The sequence below is a fragment of the Falco cherrug genome, chromosome 2, assembly GCF_023634085.1.
Source record: "Falco cherrug isolate bFalChe1 chromosome 2, bFalChe1.pri, whole genome shotgun sequence".
Lineage (NCBI taxonomy): Eukaryota > Metazoa > Chordata > Aves > Falconiformes > Falconidae > Falco > Falco cherrug.
In genome coordinates this window covers 44,146,959-44,166,830 of record NC_073698.1, presented here as the reverse complement: position 1 = coordinate 44,166,830, position 19,872 = coordinate 44,146,959, and the positions used below count along the sequence as shown (strand labels likewise).

Below are 19,872 nucleotides of genomic sequence, written 5' to 3'. Positions count from 1 at the left end.
ACATGGAATGGAGCCCAAGTTGCAGCACAATCTTGATATTGATCTCTCAGAGAGAGAGTTAATTTGTCAATGACTGTAATTTGCCAAGCTTTATGAATCCATTCTTCTTCCTTTAGAGGAATATTTCTCTTCCAGATCTGTGCTATTACTTTTTTTTTTTTTTTTTTTTTAATGCAGTAAAGATAAAAAATGACATAAATCTCTGAAGTCTTTCATATACATATGAACAAGTACGGGACTAGTAAAAGAACATGGGACTGGAAGGCATACTGCAGTCCTCTGTCCATCTTGTTGCTTTTAAGGGCTCTGTGCAATGTAATATTAGCTGTTAACCTACCATACTCCCCTTGGAAACCAGTAAAAAGTTTTGCCCTTACTCCTTCTATAAGAAGGCAACTCCAAAAGCTCAAGACTCAGAAGGAGAGATCTTTCAACTTCCCTCCTGAATTAAGTCATGTACAGTTTACATCTGTGTTAGTCTTCCTCACCCTGTTCTTTTCCCTGGATGAATTCCTAAGGAGCAAAGTTGGCAGGTCTGGGGGTTCAAGTCCCCTGACAGGGGTGGGCAGTGCTACACAGTCAGGAACAGCATGTGGCTGAGCTGCTCCTGGCCCAAATGATGTGTGGATGTGCGATCACAGCTTTAGTCTCCTTTCTGCTCTCTTCTAATTCCCCTGACTATTTTGTTAGCCTTTCTCTAGATGTTTTTCCATCTGAATTCATCTTTCCTAAATAAACAGAGCTGCACATGGTATTCCAGGTGAAATGTGAATTGCGTGTAATGACATTAATATTTTCCTTGCTCTGCTGGATATATCTTCCCTGATAAGCTCTAGGAACTGGCTTTTTGCAGCTAAGCCACACGGGCACACATAAGTATTCCATGATTGACTGACACAGCCTGTTCTTTCTCCTCTGTCATTTCCAATTTATAAGCTCCCAGCTCATAATCCAAATTCTTGTTACTAGTTCTCAGTTGTGTGACCTTCCATTTTTTACAGTAATCCATTTCAGCCCATTTCTTATATTCCAGCACTGAATGTCACCCAGTGCCTCCTGTAAGTTCTTTTTCAGTTCTTCTCCGTCCTGATTTTATCTTATGGCAAGGGCAGAGACGTTAGGCCAGGTGGAAAATCTGAGCTCCAGTGGTGCCCAGACATCCTTGCTCAGAAACATGTGGCTGGGATGGGCTCTGCAGCTCAGAGGGGACAAGAGTGACTGCAACGCACCCATTTATCCAAGCCACCAAAACGTACTACTAGGTTCCTAAAGAATCTCATAAAGGTGCTATAGTCACTACAGTCTGGACAACTAGGTATGCTGAATTTACAGAAATATCTTCACCTTTTGTTTCGGCTAATAAATGAATAATTTTTCAGTTACTAAAATCAGTGAGTAGACACTTGCAGAGAAAATGTTCCCCTAAACCAACACCAAGAAAGACTTTGAAGTGTCATTTGAAGTTATATTGGGAATATAATTTCTGGTAACTGAATCATTAAAAAGAATAGATTTCTCCTGTATTGGGCTAAATCCAGATAGGGATTAATCCCTCTGGTTTTAAGACCAAATAGATTCCAGCCATGTAATCTGGTCACAAATTCATAACTGGTAGGTACCTGAGTGGCTTTTTTGTAGATGGCATTGTCAGGGAACACCCAGGCACGCAAGAAGTAGATATTAATTGACTTGTCTAAGCAAATGAATCTTTCCACACTAATTTTTTAGCTATATCTGAGTATGATCAGATAGGTAAGTATTACTGAATTTTTGTTGTTATATTTGCTGACCGGGTTGGTCCCTTTTGATATCGTTACAAGATCATAGATTTAATTTGATATCTCTAGCTCTGACAACTGCTTGTTACAGTTTTACTCCAAGCACTTACTTTTATTTTCAAAGGTCCTTGGAAATACTGATCTTTAAAAGCAGCTACAAATCACAAATCTATTGTCATGTCTGTAAAAATGGAGATAAACTTCAACCCCAATAAGATGGTCTACATTTCTTTGTTTTCAAAGGTAGATATTTGCAGAGAAAAGGTCCAGAAATCTACATTGCTAAAACCTGACACTAGCTATAATATTTTTCAGACCTTTGAATGAAGATGAAGGGTTTTGATAGCTGTACTTTTTTTATTTATGTTACGAGAAGCAACTACTCTAATCACATCTCACAGCTTCTGTAACAAAACAGGGTGATGAACTGTAGAGTGGTCAAAGGGCAAAAGTGACTGACTTTGACCACTGAGTCAGCTCTTGTCTTGATGTAAACTGTCAGTGTGGAAAGAACAGGGATACTTAGCCACCGCAATTATTAGACATAACCTTCAGAGTCACACAGCAACATTGGCTCTCATTTCCTGAAGCCCACATATTACTGGGTTTAGAATGAAGAAATTGTAGATGACTTGTGATCTCATAAAATACCAGTTTATTTTTGAGAGCTGTCTTGATACATTGTTCAAAGAAAGGTGTGGAACTTTTTTTACTAGTCTAATGCAGCACCACAATTAGAAATACTGTTTTGTGACATGGTATTGATGTTTAGCTGACAAGTAACTCTATCCCTTGCTTGAAAGTGTGCATTGGTAAGGACAATAAACAGTCATGAGACTAGGTGCCTTCCTCCAAGTAATGATTTAGCAGTTACACAGTGTTTGATACAACATACTTCCACAAAACAGAAATGAATGCAAAGGTGATCAGATGGTAGTACTTGAATCTGCCAGTTCGAACATTGTAAGATGAACTGGAGTAATGTAATTATGTACAGATACATAATTTGGTAACCATACTGTGACTGTAATGTTGCCAACACCCAGGAAATTGAGGGTCAATATGGAAAGAATGCCAGTTTTAGGGGCAGAGCTGGTTGTACTACTGTATCCAAATGCACATGCTTTGGTTTATACCTTTAAGGGCTTGGATGTGTGGTGCAGGTTTTCACTGAGGTAGACAATGCTTTGTCTGAACTACAGCAAAATTTGAGTTAGTCTGTCATCCAAATTAAATTTGCAGTGTTTTTTGCAGTTGCCACAGCTGAATTTGACGATATATTCCATGTGAATACCAGTTGCTGCCTACGATGCACACAAAAAATAAAGCACACATTTGAGGTTGAAGTTTTAAAATGGGTAGATGCACTTACAGTAATTTTCAACTTCACTGAAAGCACTGTGGTTAGTACCTTTTCACCTCCACATCTGAGAGGCAGAGATTTTCCTGAACTCCTATTACATAGCCTCCCTACCATATCATCAGTATTCAGGGTGATTCTTGTCTCTAAGATTCAGTTCCCTTACTCTAACCTTGCCTTTATTCTTGCAGGCATTTTAAAAAAAAAAGAAAGAAAGAAAAAAAAAACCCAGTTTTTTTTTAACAGTGTGCAGATATTTAGGACCAGCTTAGCTGCCCACAGACAGGTGTGCATTTACCTGAGATAACCCAGCATTTACCTGAGAATTTGGACTCTGGCAGCTATGCCAGAAGGATCTGAGTTTCCCGTATGTTCTGTCTCATTTCTATCAGCCCCATGTTGCTGTTCGTCATACATAGGACACCTCAGAACGGACTGGGTGTCTATGAGTGAGCGGCTGAGCCATGCCTATGGTGTCCACAGGGTGTAGTGTCTAGGCTACCACTGTACTCAGAGAAGGTTTATGGTGAGATTCATGCCTGAAAATAGGTTTATAGTGCCATTTTAGATACTATAAGTGATTTCATCTGATTCCAGTTGCCCAGGATAGTACAGGTCTCCCAATTCTGTGTCATATCTACCAGCCCTGGGAGGCTGTCTCAGATTCAAGACCTCTGAAATGGCCACAGGTGCCTTTCTTCAGGCAACTGAATTTCACCTAGCATGTCCATTTTAAAGTAAGCCAAATAACTTTCTAGTTTCTATAGACTACACCTGTACTGACTGTAAAAAGAGCTCAGACACCTAGGACAGGAGTCAATTGTCTGAAAAGATGTGTCTCCTGCCATGACACATTTGGCATGCACACAGGGCTGACAGAAGTGACATAGGACCCATGGGAGACCTGAGCACCTCTGGAACAGCAGCTGGTTCTTCTAGCCCAGAGACAGTTCAAATGGCACTGGTCATTGACATTTAGACTGAGCTGAATCAAGCTTTTAGCTTAGGTGGAGATACCTATACATAGACATTGACACATAGAAGATCTGATCTCAAATGGAATCCTACCCTACAAGCAAAATTTAGCTGCCTGAGTGCGAGAGTGCTGCCACTTGAGGTAACCTGGGGTTTCTGCTTAGTTTGCAGCTGCCAATCCAGCCCGGTTTGATTTTGTTCTTTTTTTTCCTCATAAATTGTGTGTCATACCTGTCAGCTCTGTAAGTTTTCCTAGATGCCTGGGGGCATCTCAAGTGACTTGGTGCCTAACTTGAGTGACTGAATGGTGTTGAACCCTTGGTGTTTAACATTTTTCCTTCAGTCTGTAAAAATCACTAGCTTTTTCCTTAATCTTACATTTGCCCTTTTCAAGTTCCCAACCCTTGCTATATGCCAGCAACAGGTTGAAATGAAATTTTACAGATAAATTTTACAGATATTTTCACCTTTTAGGTACTAGTCTTAGTGATCTGCAGCTGGACCACTATGATGCATCTAGGAAGGAAAAAATACAGAAAACATCCCCCAAACCCTTTACAATATCAGTGAATCTTCACAGAAACAAACAATTCCTTATTCCTCAAATTGCTAACCTGCTCAGCAAAGTGGAGAGATCTTTTCCTCCTGTGATTTTGGCGTGCAATCTTGATAAAGGAGAAAGCTTTTAAGGAAATGAGCCAGGGTATCCTTTTCCTCTTTTCACTGAAGATCTCAGGCAAAATATTCTGCTTCTCTGTGCAAAAATTTCTTTCATGCACCAAGATAAGATATAAGCATTTATTCCTACCAACTAACTCCATGCAAGTAACCAATCTGCAAAGCTATCTGAAAAATATCCCTTGATATCAAAAAGAAGTAAATGATAAAGATGGAAACATTTAAGGCAGTGTATTAAGGACATGTCTGCATTTTAGAGGTTCATAACTTAATCATAAAAATTTGCTCTAGGCTGAAACTTGGCGTGGAAGGCTGCCATATTTGTAAGTAGGTTATTTAATTTTAGGTTACATTACTAATACACTAATGCAATGTGAGCTGTTATATTTATTAACCTGCATTGATTTTTTTTTCTTAAAAAGGATAAAAATATTCTTGCCCTGACCATGTGGAACACGGACAGATAAGCTAGAACTTGTCTTCCTGTGTGTCAGCCTAGGAGGAGGAAACAGGAGGTAAAGATTTATTTCTTTCATACAGAAATAAAAGAAAAGCCAACAAGTATTTGTTTTCCAGTCTGGTTCTGGGACACTGTAAATGCATGATGGTCCTTTCTTATTTGTATAATTAATAAATTTAGAGTTCTGTAGGCAGAATTGTCTGAATAAAAAAGCTCAAACCTTGTTTTCAAATGATGTGGGATATCAGGATCTACTATTAATTTTTGCAAGACTTTTTATCTTGGGAAAAATAAAAAGTTTTTTTAGAAGATACCAAAACAAGCATGAGGGGATAGGGGCTTCTAATGATACCAAAGTGATCTTTAAATCCTTAGAAACCTCAGTTTTATATGACTTGCTGGGCAATATTGAAATACAACATCTACAGCAGATTTCCAAGGAAGAAAAAGAGAATACAGAAATAGATTTTTCTGGGACTTGTGTAGAGTTCTCTAAATATTCAATCCTCTTCCAAAACACAGGCCAACTGCCTCTCCTGAAGATTTGTCTGGTTCAGAAGCCCTGCCAGAGTGTAATTTTGGTGAAATTTCTGTCACCGCTCCCTGTCATGAATATTTATTTACTTCCCAGTGGAAATCATTGCTCATCTGAAAGGGAGTTAACAGTTCTTAATAGCCCTTTCTGATTTGATTGATGTTTTTGTCACTTCCTCCAGTAAATAGGTTTCTATTAGCATACCGAACATGCTATCTGTCCTTATGCTTCTTCAGGCTCTTAACTGACCACTTACTTAAGATTTAAATATCCTTCCTAGGGGTTTTGTCAGTTCAGGGTCCAGTTTTCCACAGTAGAGGGTGTAGCAGGTGGAGGAGCTTTTGAAGTGAGCTTGGCTATCTTACACAGCCATGGCTTCGGGATTGTTCAGACTGGCTGTTTGGAGGAATTTCTGTAAAAACACCAGAAATTTGTCCATGCCTTACACTACAGACTTGTGAGGAGGATAAAATTAGTAGGTGAACAATATTCAGGGAGGTGTGATCATATATTTGTATTTCAGTTTTCGAAGCATATAATGGGATGATCTTTCATAGGCAGAACAGAGTCTGGAATAGGTTTTTCATGGAAATACACCCCGAATATCATTTATATGCCACATGCTAACTTTGAAAAAGAAGTGTTCAGAGCTACCAGTGTAGCATTGCTGTTAATGAATAAACTCTTCCATTGTTACCCACTGTTTTCAGGGCTCCAGGTTCCTGGTTCCAAAACAAATGCCTCAGTGTTCCTCAAGTGTTTTTAATATTGCAATTAATGTAACTTTTGTGTGTCACAGTTGGCATGATGGAATTGACATTTGGGTCTTTTCCCTATAAAACACTCATTTGTGTGTGGCCCAAACGTGTAAGTTGTTGCTATGTGTTAAACAGAGGGATATTCTGAATGCTCTGGACAAACCAACCTGGAAGACTTTCTTTTTTTATTAGTGTGAGTAGTTTGAGAGGGAGGAAGAACTTACATCACCAAGTGGTTTAAAGTGCAGTTGCCTACTAGTTCATGTAAATATTACTATTAAGATAAAAGAACAGAGGAAAATGATTTATGGAAACATAAAATAGGATATAAGATTGTTGGAGACACTAATTTTTTTTATTGTCCTTATTACTTAGTAATTTTCTGCCTCAGATATGCATTTCTTGATTGTGAGCAGAGGCCTGGTTCTTCCCTGCAAGGTCCATACAGGGCAAGATGCGAAAAAATAAAAAAAATAAAATGCTTTTGAAGGGCTGTAGTGAAAAGTCTCTACATCCAAGAAAAAGAGGCATAATACCACTATATAGTGCTTGAAAGTCTGTATTTCCCTAGCACATCCGATAAAGTCATAAAGTCATCTAGGCACCCTTGCTTCATACGGGGCCAAAGGTACTACCACCTTGCCTGAACTGAGAGCCTGGTTCATAACTGGTGGGTTCACAGTTAACATTCCCAGGTTTGTCCTCACCAAATCCCTCACAGTGTAAAACACTTCTATAAGCCAGTCAATCTAAAGGAATAGCTAGGAAAATATAAAATTCTGCCTTTGCTTAAGACACATAAAAGCATTATATTTACTATTAATATGGTACTTATTCTGTTAGGATGGAGATAAATTGGATTAGCAAACTACCTGAGTTAATCTTGGGCAACTGGGTACTGCCAGTGTCAATGACTTCTGGCAATTTTCATAACTTCCTAAACTCACATTGGTCTGAAATACTAAATGCTAAATCAGGCCTTTAACTAGGTTATAGTCTTATACTTTTTTTTCAATTATGAAAGTTAAAAAATGTACACCTATCATACCCTTTTAGCACAAGGAGAAACAATCTTTGGTAGTTTACAGCCATATCACATTTCAGTATAGTATGATTTTATTTGACTATTATAAACCCAGGTAACACCAAATAGTCCTTCCCTGTGTCAGTGCTACAGCAGCACTGTAATATTTTCTGCATTTTAGCTGTTTTCCAGTGGAAAAACTAGCAAGCAGTACTTAGGCTAAAATATAATCCTATCGTTTTTGCATAAAATATTGATAAGGAATAAACACTTAGTATCCCTGGTGTGAATTCACGGGACTTCACGAAACCCTAATATATGGATTAAGAAAAGTTAACATAATCCTTTTATGGAAACTAAAATCAATTACATGTCAGCTTTGTAGTATTATAAATGTATTTAGTCAGCATAGAATTTTTCCAGCAGCGCTCGTTGCAGATTGAAATTGACTAACCAGATGTTAAATATTAAATAGAACTAATCAAAGTATGGTTCAAGAGATTTTAAAAACAATGATCAAAGAGAGCTATTTATTACCTGATTCATGTTTCTATTCAAACACTGCTCCTATGATGTTATATCTACCTAAATTTAGTTTGCTGCAAGCCCTTAATTTTTTTCAGTTTAACATGAATGAGAAATATAATTCAATAAAAGTATGTTAATGCAGTACTATAGACAGAAAGGCACAAAGCTCAGGGAATTACAAGCAAATTTTGCTGGAGCAAAGTGTGTTAGGAACAAAATGAACCTTAAGTCTGATCTAAAGGTGGCTAAGCATGGAGCTATTCTTTCCATCGACTACAGAGGGTTTATCTTAGGCCCATTGTGTAAAAAGTAGGTTTTATATTTCTTACATGTTAATTTTCATGCATAACAAGCAATATAGTAATAACAGTAAGAATAGCCTCTGACTGATGTGAAGAGGGGCCCAGTCATAGCAAAAGAAAATAATTGGTTATGCTTAATTGAAGAATTGTTTTAACATAAAATGTGTAAGCTTGGGCTTCTAAATCCACAAGAAGTCACAGAATTAGCCTTTTTTTTTTTTTTTTCAGAGGAGCTGAGCACTTCCCATTCTCACTGAAGCCAAGAGAAGTGCAGGTAAGGGGCTCGCTGCTACCCAGCCTTGCACCACGCAAGGATGAAGAAGCTCTTCGTGCAGTCAAAAAGCAACATTTAAAATGGATCAAAGGAAGTGTGCTTTTATACGATGCATAATTAATATGTGAAACATTATTGTAAGACATCATAGGGGCCAAGGGCCTGATATTCAGTGCAAGAATGTAAAAAATATATAAATATATATATATATATATAAAAGCACATTTTTATATATTAAAAAAAACCCCACAGTTGCACAAAACGACAGTGTGCACTTTTGTGTTTGAGAAAATAATTTTAGGGTGTCTGTCCCTATCCATTTTATAGTTTAAAGTACAAGTCATCAGAGATGGCATAAAAATCTTGCTTTCCAGAGGTAATTTTGTAACTGTCTATTAGTGAGTTTGTCTTGATTTAACCAGCAGTAGATGCTATCAAAGGCAGATGACTCAAACAGATGGAATATTGTGCTGATTGCATGTGGCTTCTCCTGCACTGTAATGGTGGGCTGCTCCCCAGTTTCCTTACACAGTCACAAACACCACATCAGGAAAAATCACAGTGAATATCAAGCAATTATCTATCATTTTTTCTTCCCAGTGCCTCTTTCTCTTTTGAAACACAGCAGTGAGTTAGGAATGTGTCAGAATATAGTCCTCCAGGTCCATAGCCAAAGGTGCTTCGTGTTGCTGAGAGAAGGAAAATTCCTCTCACATCCCTAAAGTCTCTCTCTCCCTTCTGGGCTAACTGGGCACCTAGCTTCAGGAGACTGCAACAGAGCCGATAGCTATGTCAGCAGCTTAGGGACAGATGCAAATCCCAGACCAGAGCAAGAGCTTAAGCCCTTGGATGTGGAGAACAGCAGGATCTGGGTTCAGCTGGATCCTTGTGGTGGGGCCGCAGTGTAGCGAGTATGCCAAGATGCACCTGTGGGCTTCCAGTTAGTAAAGCTCAGTTTGGTTAAAATATATAATAATAATCCCCACCCCACCCCCACCCCCAAACTGTCCTTAGAAAGTATATTCAGTGGCACTGCTTAAAGTAAAAGAACTGAAAATAAATATCTCTCTTCATATTGTGTCCTTCTGGGCTGATTCTTGGTTTTCCCCATCCTGGCTTTCCAGAGTGGCAAAATTCATTGTAAAGCTCTGCAAAGTCCACGCAACCCCTCTGGTCACAAGAAAAATCTCCCTCTTTCTGTCATCCCTAAGGCTCAGCTGCAGCTTCCCTCGCCCCCTCCGTTGCAACCAGGTCCCTTGCTCCTTCAGGAGCCTCCCAGCCCATGCTGCGTGTACCTTCATCTTCCCATCATCATCTCCTTCAAAAAATACTCCAGGAAAGAAATCTCATTCTCAGGAAAGGTGTGGGCCTCTTTCTAGAAAATTCACCTCTGCCAGAACAAAATTAACAGGTACCCCTCCCTTCTGTGGCTTAGGTACATCTTTTGTAACAGTGAAAAAGAAAAAAAAATACACACACATACATATATATTCTTTGTATATGTATGCACCTATATATATCTATACACACACATGTATGTAAATAATGTACAGAGATACATAAATATATATATATATATATATATATATATATATAACACACAAAAGTAAGCAGAGACAGAGCAAATCAAACACTACACCACTTCTCACAAGGATGCATTTGTCACCCGGTACTAGGGGCTATGAAGGTAACTAAAAAGCACAATTGATGGCCAACAGTCCCTACCCAAATGGGAAAATTTGTGGAAGATGTATTTCATGAATAAAGAAGATGGTTTCATGAATAAAAATTTTTCTCTGATCTTCCGAAAAACTTCCGTAGTCCTTTGCTGAATTGCTTCTTCTACGACAAACAAGCTATAACCAGGCAGAGGCATGGAAAACTGCAGCTTCATGATTCAGCTTTGCCAATGTTATGAGCAGCTGAAAACAGTATTGTATTTATGGAAAATGCTAAGAATCTTTAATTCTAAGTGGCACTACTTTTGCCACCAATGCAGCAATTATGTAGCTACCCTTGCGCTGCAAAACAATTACAATTTTCAGTCTTCATTATTAGCCAGAAAATAATTTATCTTCTGAGTAAAGTATCATTTTTACACCGAGTTTTACAGTTAAGCAGATTAAATGCAATTTTTTTTGTGTCATTCTCTCTTTTAGAGTTTGAAAATAATATTAAGTAATGGAATTTTTTCATATATTGTGGTAAACCTATTTAGTCAAACCTGAGTACTCCTTGGGAGGCCAAAAGCAAACCAGTCACTATTCCTAAAAGCTACAAAATCGTTTGCTTTTATTACCCTTGCACAAAAAGGCCCCAAGCCTCAGAGCTATGATTCTCCAAATCACTGCTTTCTAAGCTTGACTGATTGATTTAAAAGCTTGCTAGAGATTTATAATGACTCACTGTGTAAGCCACTGATTTTATATTTAAGTCAGAAGACTGCTTTTAAATGACATAAAACTTTAGACCTAACATTGGACTCAGCAGGTGATCCACTGTTTGCTCAGAATTAAAATGGCAGCATTTTGCTGGCACGCGTGTTTGAAGTGGAGTTTTGAAGCACACGCACAACGCATTTTATCTAAGATTATTGCAGAAAGCATTGAAATCTATGCCAGAATTTTCAAAGTTCCCCCTCTCTGTGTTTAATGTGGTAGGAATGCAAATAGCTGGATGATCAGTATTTTTCCACAGGTATTCTCAAAGATAATTTTAAGCACCTGTATTTGAGATTCTGTACAGATGGCCAGGATTTGAAATAAGATTAATTACTCCAGTAATTTTGTGTTGGTCTAGGAGCGGAATTAGTTTCACAGGCTGGTTGATTGTGGGGTAAAGAAACAAAAGGAGGCTCTGCAGTACAGTGAATGTAACAAACCACATACACCCTAGTACTCATGGGTTAGTGAAAACAGAAAAGAGAGTAAAGGAGGAAGGAATGAAGGAAGAGAGAAGCCCTAGGCAGGCTCAGGGAACATTTAAAAATAATTTTTAAAATACCACCCTGGAGTGCAAAGTCATGATAGCAGCTTTAAACTAGTTTGCAAAATGAATAGAAATAAGTAGAAAAGCCACATATTTATGTGATTAAAACCTGAATTTTCTACTTTACATCCATCTGACTATGGAAAATGACCTATGAAGACAGGGAGGTACAAAGCAAGCTACCCAGAACGTATCTCAGCACCTTCTCTGGTTTTTGCCTCCTGCATGGTGTATGTTTGGGAGATACCTGGATAAGCACGCTGCTTTGCAGGTTTGTGGACAAATACCCTCAGTAGGCTTAGGAGGGAGGTTATTGCTTCATCTCTTCTAAGGCTGAATCAAGGCCACAGTGTCTTACCTCAATTGTTCTATAAGGTGAGATTAATTAGACAAAACAGCAAATTTGGTGAGGTCATTAGAGTTTCTAGCCACAAGGAATGGCAACTTTCTAGAGATACCTGATCAAAAAGACTCATCCCATGTGGTAGGGCTTTACAGGGCAAGCTGATGTGCGAGGCAGCCTGCATCTGAGGAGATTCAGGTCTGCATCTCAGGTGTCCCCCAACTTGATCAGGTTGACAAGAAAATATGTGACATCGACACTCAGTTCAAATAGGAGTTACAAGCAGCAACCCCTGCTGACTGTCCACCTGCCCTTCTGTATTTGTGAAAGTGAATACTGGCGTCACTGCCAGCCTGCATGAAGAGACATCTTGAACCACATCAACATAATAAATCTGGCATCAAGCACCCAAAAGCTTTTCCATATTATTTCTACAGAATATTCTGCCTATTCTTCCCCCTCACTCTGCAGGCGGAGATCTTGGTCCCAGCGTCTGCAGTTCTGGGTCAAGTGAGTTGGTCCCAGAACCCCTCTGTTTAGGGACCTCATCACACAGGCATTTGCTTGATATTTCTTTATCCAAGATACCTATAAGCAAGATAGGGACTGCCTTCTAGATTTGGGTCTCTAAGTGCAGGATGGAAAGTTAAGCCATGCACTAATTTTGAAAGAAGATTTAAATGGTTTTGATAAACTTTTTGCCAGAAGTAATGTGATTTGTGAATAATTAGTGGATAAAGTCTTTTACAGACAATAAAAGCCTAGGAATGTGGGCATCTCAAGACACACATCTGTATGTGGTGTACCACTTCTTCCACTTAGATGACTGTCTCTGTACAGAGGAACATTTTTTAGACTTTTCTAAGAACAGCAAAAAAAGAGATTCCCTGCAATATCGATCCCATCACAACAGATCACACATGCTAGGAAACGATAATCCAGCCGTACAGAAGCATGCCCTTACCCAAAAGTATGTCCCTTGGTAATTGTGACAAATAGAGAAACACTGTTTTATTGCTTTACATATCAAAGTGCTACTTATTTTCTATCTTCCTGACACAAAGATTGAGGATCAAGGTTTTGGTTTTGGTTTCATTTATCATGTAAGCTTACTGCCAGACAGTAAGTCAGGTTGCATCTCTGTTAGTTAATAGCAGCAGGTCTCTGTAGTCTAAGAGGTACAGACTGACACACAATAAAGAGCCTTGGAAGGGAACAGCCTGGTTGTGAATCCCTGTGCATCCCTGAAAACGAGTCTTTAAATCAAAATGTGTGAACAAAGTGATGACAGCAAGAACTAGAGTTCTGGACCAAGCCATAGGTCAGAGGTCCTCAGCTGGATGAGGCCATGCGCAGGCAAGGCAGCAGTCCTGTGCTCCCTGTTTCTTATATGTAACTCCTCAGCAGAGGGCAAAATCCTACCCATACCCACCCATTTATTCTTGATTATTCTTTATTGCTGGTTTAACATTTATAGAATTTTTTCCCAAGTGTTCTGTTCTGTAACTCAGCCCTTAAAACATCATAGACAGATCTGAGTCTTATTATGGCCATTTTCTGACTTGGTGTCACTGGTGTCTCATTTTCACCTGTGGTACCTTCCAGCTTGCAGATATATGTTTAGTTCTCAGTTTCCCTTATTCTGAGAATCTGGTGTAACTGCAGAGACTATTAAACTCCCTACAAATTGGCTGTGATATCTTTTTCTTTAGAATGCAGTTTTTAGTCCTTTTATCCCTTTTTAACCCAGGGAGTAATGTTTTATATTTAAAACTTGAAAGCTGAAAAATGAAAGCCTAGATGAAAATACTTCAGAAAAGGTGAAGAGAACTGAATAATTTTTTTGTAAAATCAAGAGCTTTGTATTTTATGAAATGTTTATGAAATGTCTGCTGCCTGTGCCCCTGCACCCCAAAAGTGAGTTGATGTTAAGACTTGTTAGTTCTGCATTATATATACTTATTTAGAAAAAAGTCAACTACTATGAAACTTTCTTGTTGATGTTTTTTCCTTTTCCTTGTTTAATGTTGCATGTCTGATAGAAGACATGTCTGAAACAATAATTCAGGACCTGTCATCACTTCAATCAATTTTTAAATCTTTTTTTTTTATTTATTTGGGAAGTATTTGAGACATAAAGACACTTTTTCTATGTGACTGATGTAATTCTCCTACAGTCACATGCCAATCCTCATTGGTTTTTGAACACTATGGCAATACAAACAATACAAAGCATTTTTCTAATTACAGTTCAAGATTCAGGTCACAAATGATTTGCATTATGGTTCTTAGCATAGGCTAGATTTACAGCAAACACATTAAAATAATTAGCGTTATTCTTAAATATGAGTCAGTATAATTGAAAGTGGCAGATACTAAGTTGATGAAGGTAATAAAAAAGACCTTAATCTAGTTGAGAGTGGCTGAGCAATAAAAAATATACCTTTGCAAAGAGCAAATGTTTCATGCCAGTGAGTCTGCAGAGAAAGCATGTCCTGGGTGTATTCTGTTCAGGCAGACACTGCCAGTCTTGTGCCTTCCCAGGTTAAGACCAGGCTCCCTCTGAGCCGACCCAGCCTTTCTGTATTTCCAGATCCTCAGGAAAAATGATGGCACAGAGCTGCTCAAAAGGCTCTATCCTTGCAGCCTCTTGGATCAATACCTGTTTTCAGCGAGCTTTGAGGCACACTGTGAGCTACAGGCCAGGAGAGGGAATAAAGCTGAGTTGTCAGTTACTTGAGGACAGGGAGACCTGTGATAGATGGCATCTGGTTTATGCGTTTGCTTGCTGGTTTTTCATCGGTATGTGTCATCTTCCTTTTAAAGAGGTAGCTGAGAAAGGCAGCCAAAAAGAAGGCACCTCCTTCCTTTATTTTGGTGGCTGCATGTGGGTTGTGGGAAATTGTGTAAAGAATGGGGAGAGCTTGGCTCATCCCTGAGAATGAGTTGTGGGAAAACTTTCCTGGGTGCCGGTGCGAGCAGGCAGGGAGCAAGGGGCACTGCGGGGAGAGAGCCTGAGGGGTTCAGGGGATGGCGAGTGCCCATAGAGAGTGGGAAGCCAACACACAGCCAGAACTCCCCACAAGACTTCTCCCAAGGACCTGGGAAGACTCACAGAGCTTGCTGCAAAAGAAAGGCTGTTGGACAACGTACAAGCCTGAAGAAAATAACACATCCTGCCAGTGGGCAAGGAGAATAGTGGTTTATCAATCTTTTCATTTCTATTCTCTGACATTTTTGGTGCTTTTGTTTCGGAAAAGCCAATAGAACCTGCGTTTGGAATTTAGAAACCTTTGTGGTGTTAAGAGAAGGTCTTCTGAAGATTTACCTGAAAGGCTGTGGCTGAGTTGGGGTCCTGTTGCAGGGCTGCATTAGGTAGGAGGGGCAGACACCCTTTACCTGGCAAATTGTCAGCATCTTTTTTTTTAATGGCAGACTTTTGTTTATATGAATGTTTATCTGCAGTCTTGCTGCACAGTAGCTTCACACAGACTATGCAAGGACAGGACTTTGGGTCCATAAATAGCATTATGTGTAAAACTCTGTTAATGTCACTGTGCAGAAGCTGCGCTGTCCCATCCTACTGTCCCATCTACATTGTCCTTCCTGGCTGCATGGATCTCCTTTCCCATAGACAGCAGCATATTCACACTGCCACCTGGAGATGTGCAGTACAAACCAGTTTTTAAGATGGTTCATCCTGCATAAAGCATGAGTAGGGACAGGTGACAGCCATATCTTAATCTTAGCATGAAATAAGAGAATTGAGGCGGAGTTCAGACTGGCTTTTTGCCTTCTGGTTGTTTTGCTTTAACTCAAACAGCAACAAACATAAAGCGCGTGCCAGAGGTTTTGCTTCTGAACTGGACTGCATCAAGGATTTATCTCTTTGTTCTTTCTAGATTTCCGTGACTCAAAAAAATACCCAAATGCCTTGGTATCCAGCTGGTGCAAATACACTGTGGTTGATCTAACGCAACTGAACAGCTCAAGATCCAAACACCTGACAGCAAGGAGAATTGCTGTAGGAGTCTTTCATATCTATGTAGATGTTAGAGGCTGATACTGTGTGGCGTGAGCCAGGAACCAGTGCAGCTGTAAGGAAACGGGTCCACCGGAGACTGCCCCAGTTTATCTCACCTATGCAGAGGTATGAGCACTTGGAGCAGATGAGGACCGGGAGGTATGAGACCTGCTTACCCTGTATGTTGAAACACACAACAAAAATCACTTACACTTTTACTGTGTTTTACATGAACCTAAAAAGCCTGGAAGGAGCTCTGTTAACTGTAGCTAAGTTTCAGAGATAAGGAACAGTAACTGCAGTTTTAAGATCAACCAAAAATATGCATGAAAGAGTGTTGATACGACCAAGTCATTGTAATGAACAAGGATAGGTTATGGCTTCCTTTAGCAGTTTAAAAACCCGGACTGTGGGATTTGAACAGTTAATGAAAAACACAGACATGAGCTGTGGGTCTGTGAAAGACATCGCTGAGATCTATTTCAATGTATTTTCAGCAGCAGAGAAGATAAAAATTGGTGAATTTTGAAGGTGCAATTTAATCTTAGATTCTGGTTCTTTTTTGCTGCATGATGTCACCATAACCCCTAGGTGGTATTCAAACTTTATAAATCAAATTTGTCTGTTATTTATTCCATTTGCCACGCATTTGATATGTAGCGCAATTTTCAGAGATTAAAACGATATATCCCTAATTCTTGGATGCTCTTTGATCATGTTTATTCCTTTACTCCTTTAAACACTGCTGAATAATTGTATATGCATTCACTGGCTGACAAGTACATTCCCTCTTTGATGGGCTAATTATGGAAAGACACTAGTCTCTTCATAGTTAAGTTTGTAACTAGCTTTGAGTTGTAAGGCCAGTTTTGATCTCTCTTCTAACTATACTAGAATAAATACATGCAATAGAAACTTCAGATGTATGGTATAGTTGGAGAAAAATTTGTGAAGTTCTGTACTTAACTGTATGTTGCACCAGACATAATTTAATATATTACTGTTATAAAATTCTTTTCTACCTTGTTGACCTCTCAGAAATATTGCTTATGTCTGTGCTGAAAAAGTATGTCACGTTAATTTTGATACTACTGGATATGTCAAGCCCAATTCTGAATGAATTTGGGAGAGCCTGCTAAGTAAATCAATCATAGGAAGGGGATTTTCAGCATTTCACTAATAATCTTCTAAGGATTTTGTACGAGTTTCTGCTAGACTCCAAAGAACAGCAAGCACCCAGACTCCACAGGGTGGGTTGTTTTTCTGCATGACCTCCCTGTCTTTGTATGGAGTTGTACCTCACAGCTCTGTGGAACAGAAATGCTGAATAAACCTTCCAGAAATTAGTTCAGAATAGCAGTGTCACAGGGAAACCTTCAATATCCCCTGAAATGCCAAAAGAAAAGTGTTATTAAGGCGCAGCTGTGAGCAGAGCCAGCCCTGAGTGTGTACCTGGTAAGAGATGTGCCGCTTGGCTAAATGAGGATGCTGTAGCTGTATTTAACAGATGTTAATCTCCCTGGAGTAAAACCGGCTAATGTCGCTGGCAAAGTTGGATCTCACCCGGGAATAATAACTTCTAATGTGGTATACAGTCACAGCCATACTTCCTCTGATACGTCACAAGGGACGCTGCTGGGAAAGGAGACACAGCGAGACACCAACTATTTAAGGTGCAGAAATGTATTCTGTGTCCTGATCTATGTATGTGCTCAGGATTCACCTGCTGGTGTCCTACTGGGTTGCAGGGCCCTTGGGGCCCTTCCAATCTCCCCACATAGCAGAGGTGCCCGAGGTTGCAGGAACTGTCATTTAAATACCAACAAAACCAGACTTGCTGGACGCTGAGCAGAAGGCAGAACCCTCCTGCCCCCCCTCCCTCGAAACTACACAGAGCAGTTTGTTGGTATGGGAAAAATCTTTCCCGTCCCTCACACCTGGCAATCAGCCTTTCCATCTGCAACACAAGAAAGCCAGCAATTAGATGCAGGGAGAGGCTGAAACAGGCAATTGTAAGCAACAAACCTTTTGAGGATAGGGGCTCCCGTCAGGAAATTCACTGAAGGGGAACCAGTAACTGGCCCAATTACAGGGTAAAGCTGTTTCTCAGCTTTTCATCCCAGCCTAATATTGTAATTCTGGTATTGTACAAGGCTCTGCTTCCCTTTGAAATCTGTGTTACTCTGTTACCTGGAGGAGGGGCAGGGGTCATCTCTATTTTGTGCTAATACACTGATGCAATTTAACTGTGGGTACAGTTACATATACGCATATGGTGAATGTGTGTGTTTATATGTGTATGTGCACAGAACACATGTGTGTGTGTGTGTACACACACAAATTCTGTACCAGAGTAATCTCTTTTCATTCTGTAAGAAATGGAGCGGTGCTGGTATACGCACGCACATAGGTATGTATTCTGATTCCATTGACACTAGGATGGCAGCTATACTAGAAACTTTGACTTGTATTTTGAGCTGGCCAGGATGTGATTTTACTTTTTACAGTATTGCTGTTTTGACAGAAGGTGAAGTGTAGGGGCAGTGACAACACCAAAGGAAAAAAACCTGCTTTCAATTGTAGAGTTCCTGTTTGAAGAGCTGGCTTAAGAAGTTTTACTAAGTAAAGCACTTTTTTGTCAGCCTAAGCTCTGTTTATACTGGAAAGGCTTAGTGGAATAAAACAACAAACCATCCATGATCTGGAAACCTCACCAGGGGTTGCACCACTTCTATTAGTGTAACTTTTCTGGGCAGAGAAAACCCCAGTGTGGTATTCTTTCATGCCTCTGGACAGGAAGGTTTAATGAAAAGGAGGTATGTATGGGTCTGTTGGTTTGGCACTGAATAAACAACCACCTAATTATCCTTAATATAGTTTTCCTCATTCTTTTAACCATTTCTGTGTCAAACTATGTGGTTTATCCCACAGACCTTCTAGCTGCTTTCTACTGCCCTGTTTGCAAACCCCACTGTCCTTTTTCTAAGAAAGCAGATATGAAAAAAATTAAATTTCAGTTTTCCAAGTTGCAATGTCACTCTGGCGTAATGTTCATTAATACAGAGTGTGGTGGTGTGGTAAGAGCTATTAATTCAATTTCTTTCTCATGGTCTTTTTCTCTTTTCCCAGAGAAGCTCAGCCTGTTTCATCTTTTGAAAGTCTAATAAGTGTTTTGAACAGGTTAGAACTATAAATCTAGTATTGCTAAATCCTACAGAAAAAAATTGCTTATGAAATGTATTGATTACAACTGGTAATGATTTTTCCCCTCTCTTTTAAGTGGAGGCAAATAAATAACTATGGAAGTACAATGGAATTGGCATGGCTGGAGCTTTTGCTTTACTATGTTATGGAAGCCTGTGAATACCCTTAGCAATATGCCTTATTTTTCAGCATGATAAAGTTCATTGTCTGTGCTTCTAAGTTCTTACTGAATTTGATAGTGAATGCCAGTGATTAACAATTACATGTCCTCAGAATTCCTGATTTGTTTCCTGTATCAGGGCTGTGAGTCTATTAAGAAGCGATTAGGGAGGATCTCCTTCAAGTCTCCTTCACATCAGGATTCTCCCTTTTTTGGTTGAGTTAACTTGAGGTGGGAGTTGCCTGTGATATTTTCTACATTTCACCTTCTGAGGTTATAGGCACTATTCATATGCCAGATCTCCCTCTGAGATGAATAAGTACGACTTTTATGAATTTTTCTTCACTTGTAGAATTTAATTTACATGAATAATTAGAGAGGGATGAGTTAAAACTCCTGTTTAAAGAGGTAGCATCCTTTTGTTAGCCTATTGCCCAGCTTTGGAACCTAATTGTTTTAAAAAGGATCTGGGCTCTTCTCC

At 39.4% G+C, this 19,872-nt stretch overlaps 1 long non-coding RNA gene across 1 annotated transcript; it reads left to right on the top strand.

Annotated features, from left to right (window-relative positions):
• Nucleotides 1-5,167: 5,167 nt before the first annotated feature.
• LOC129735459 (uncharacterized) lies at nt 5,168-16,625 on the top strand. The gene is made up of 3 exons (XR_008731114.1): nt 5,168-5,306; nt 8,627-8,672; nt 15,906-16,625. It is a non-coding gene; the product is annotated as an uncharacterized LOC129735459 (long non-coding RNA).
• The last annotated feature ends 3,247 nt before the right edge of the window (nt 16,626-19,872 follow it).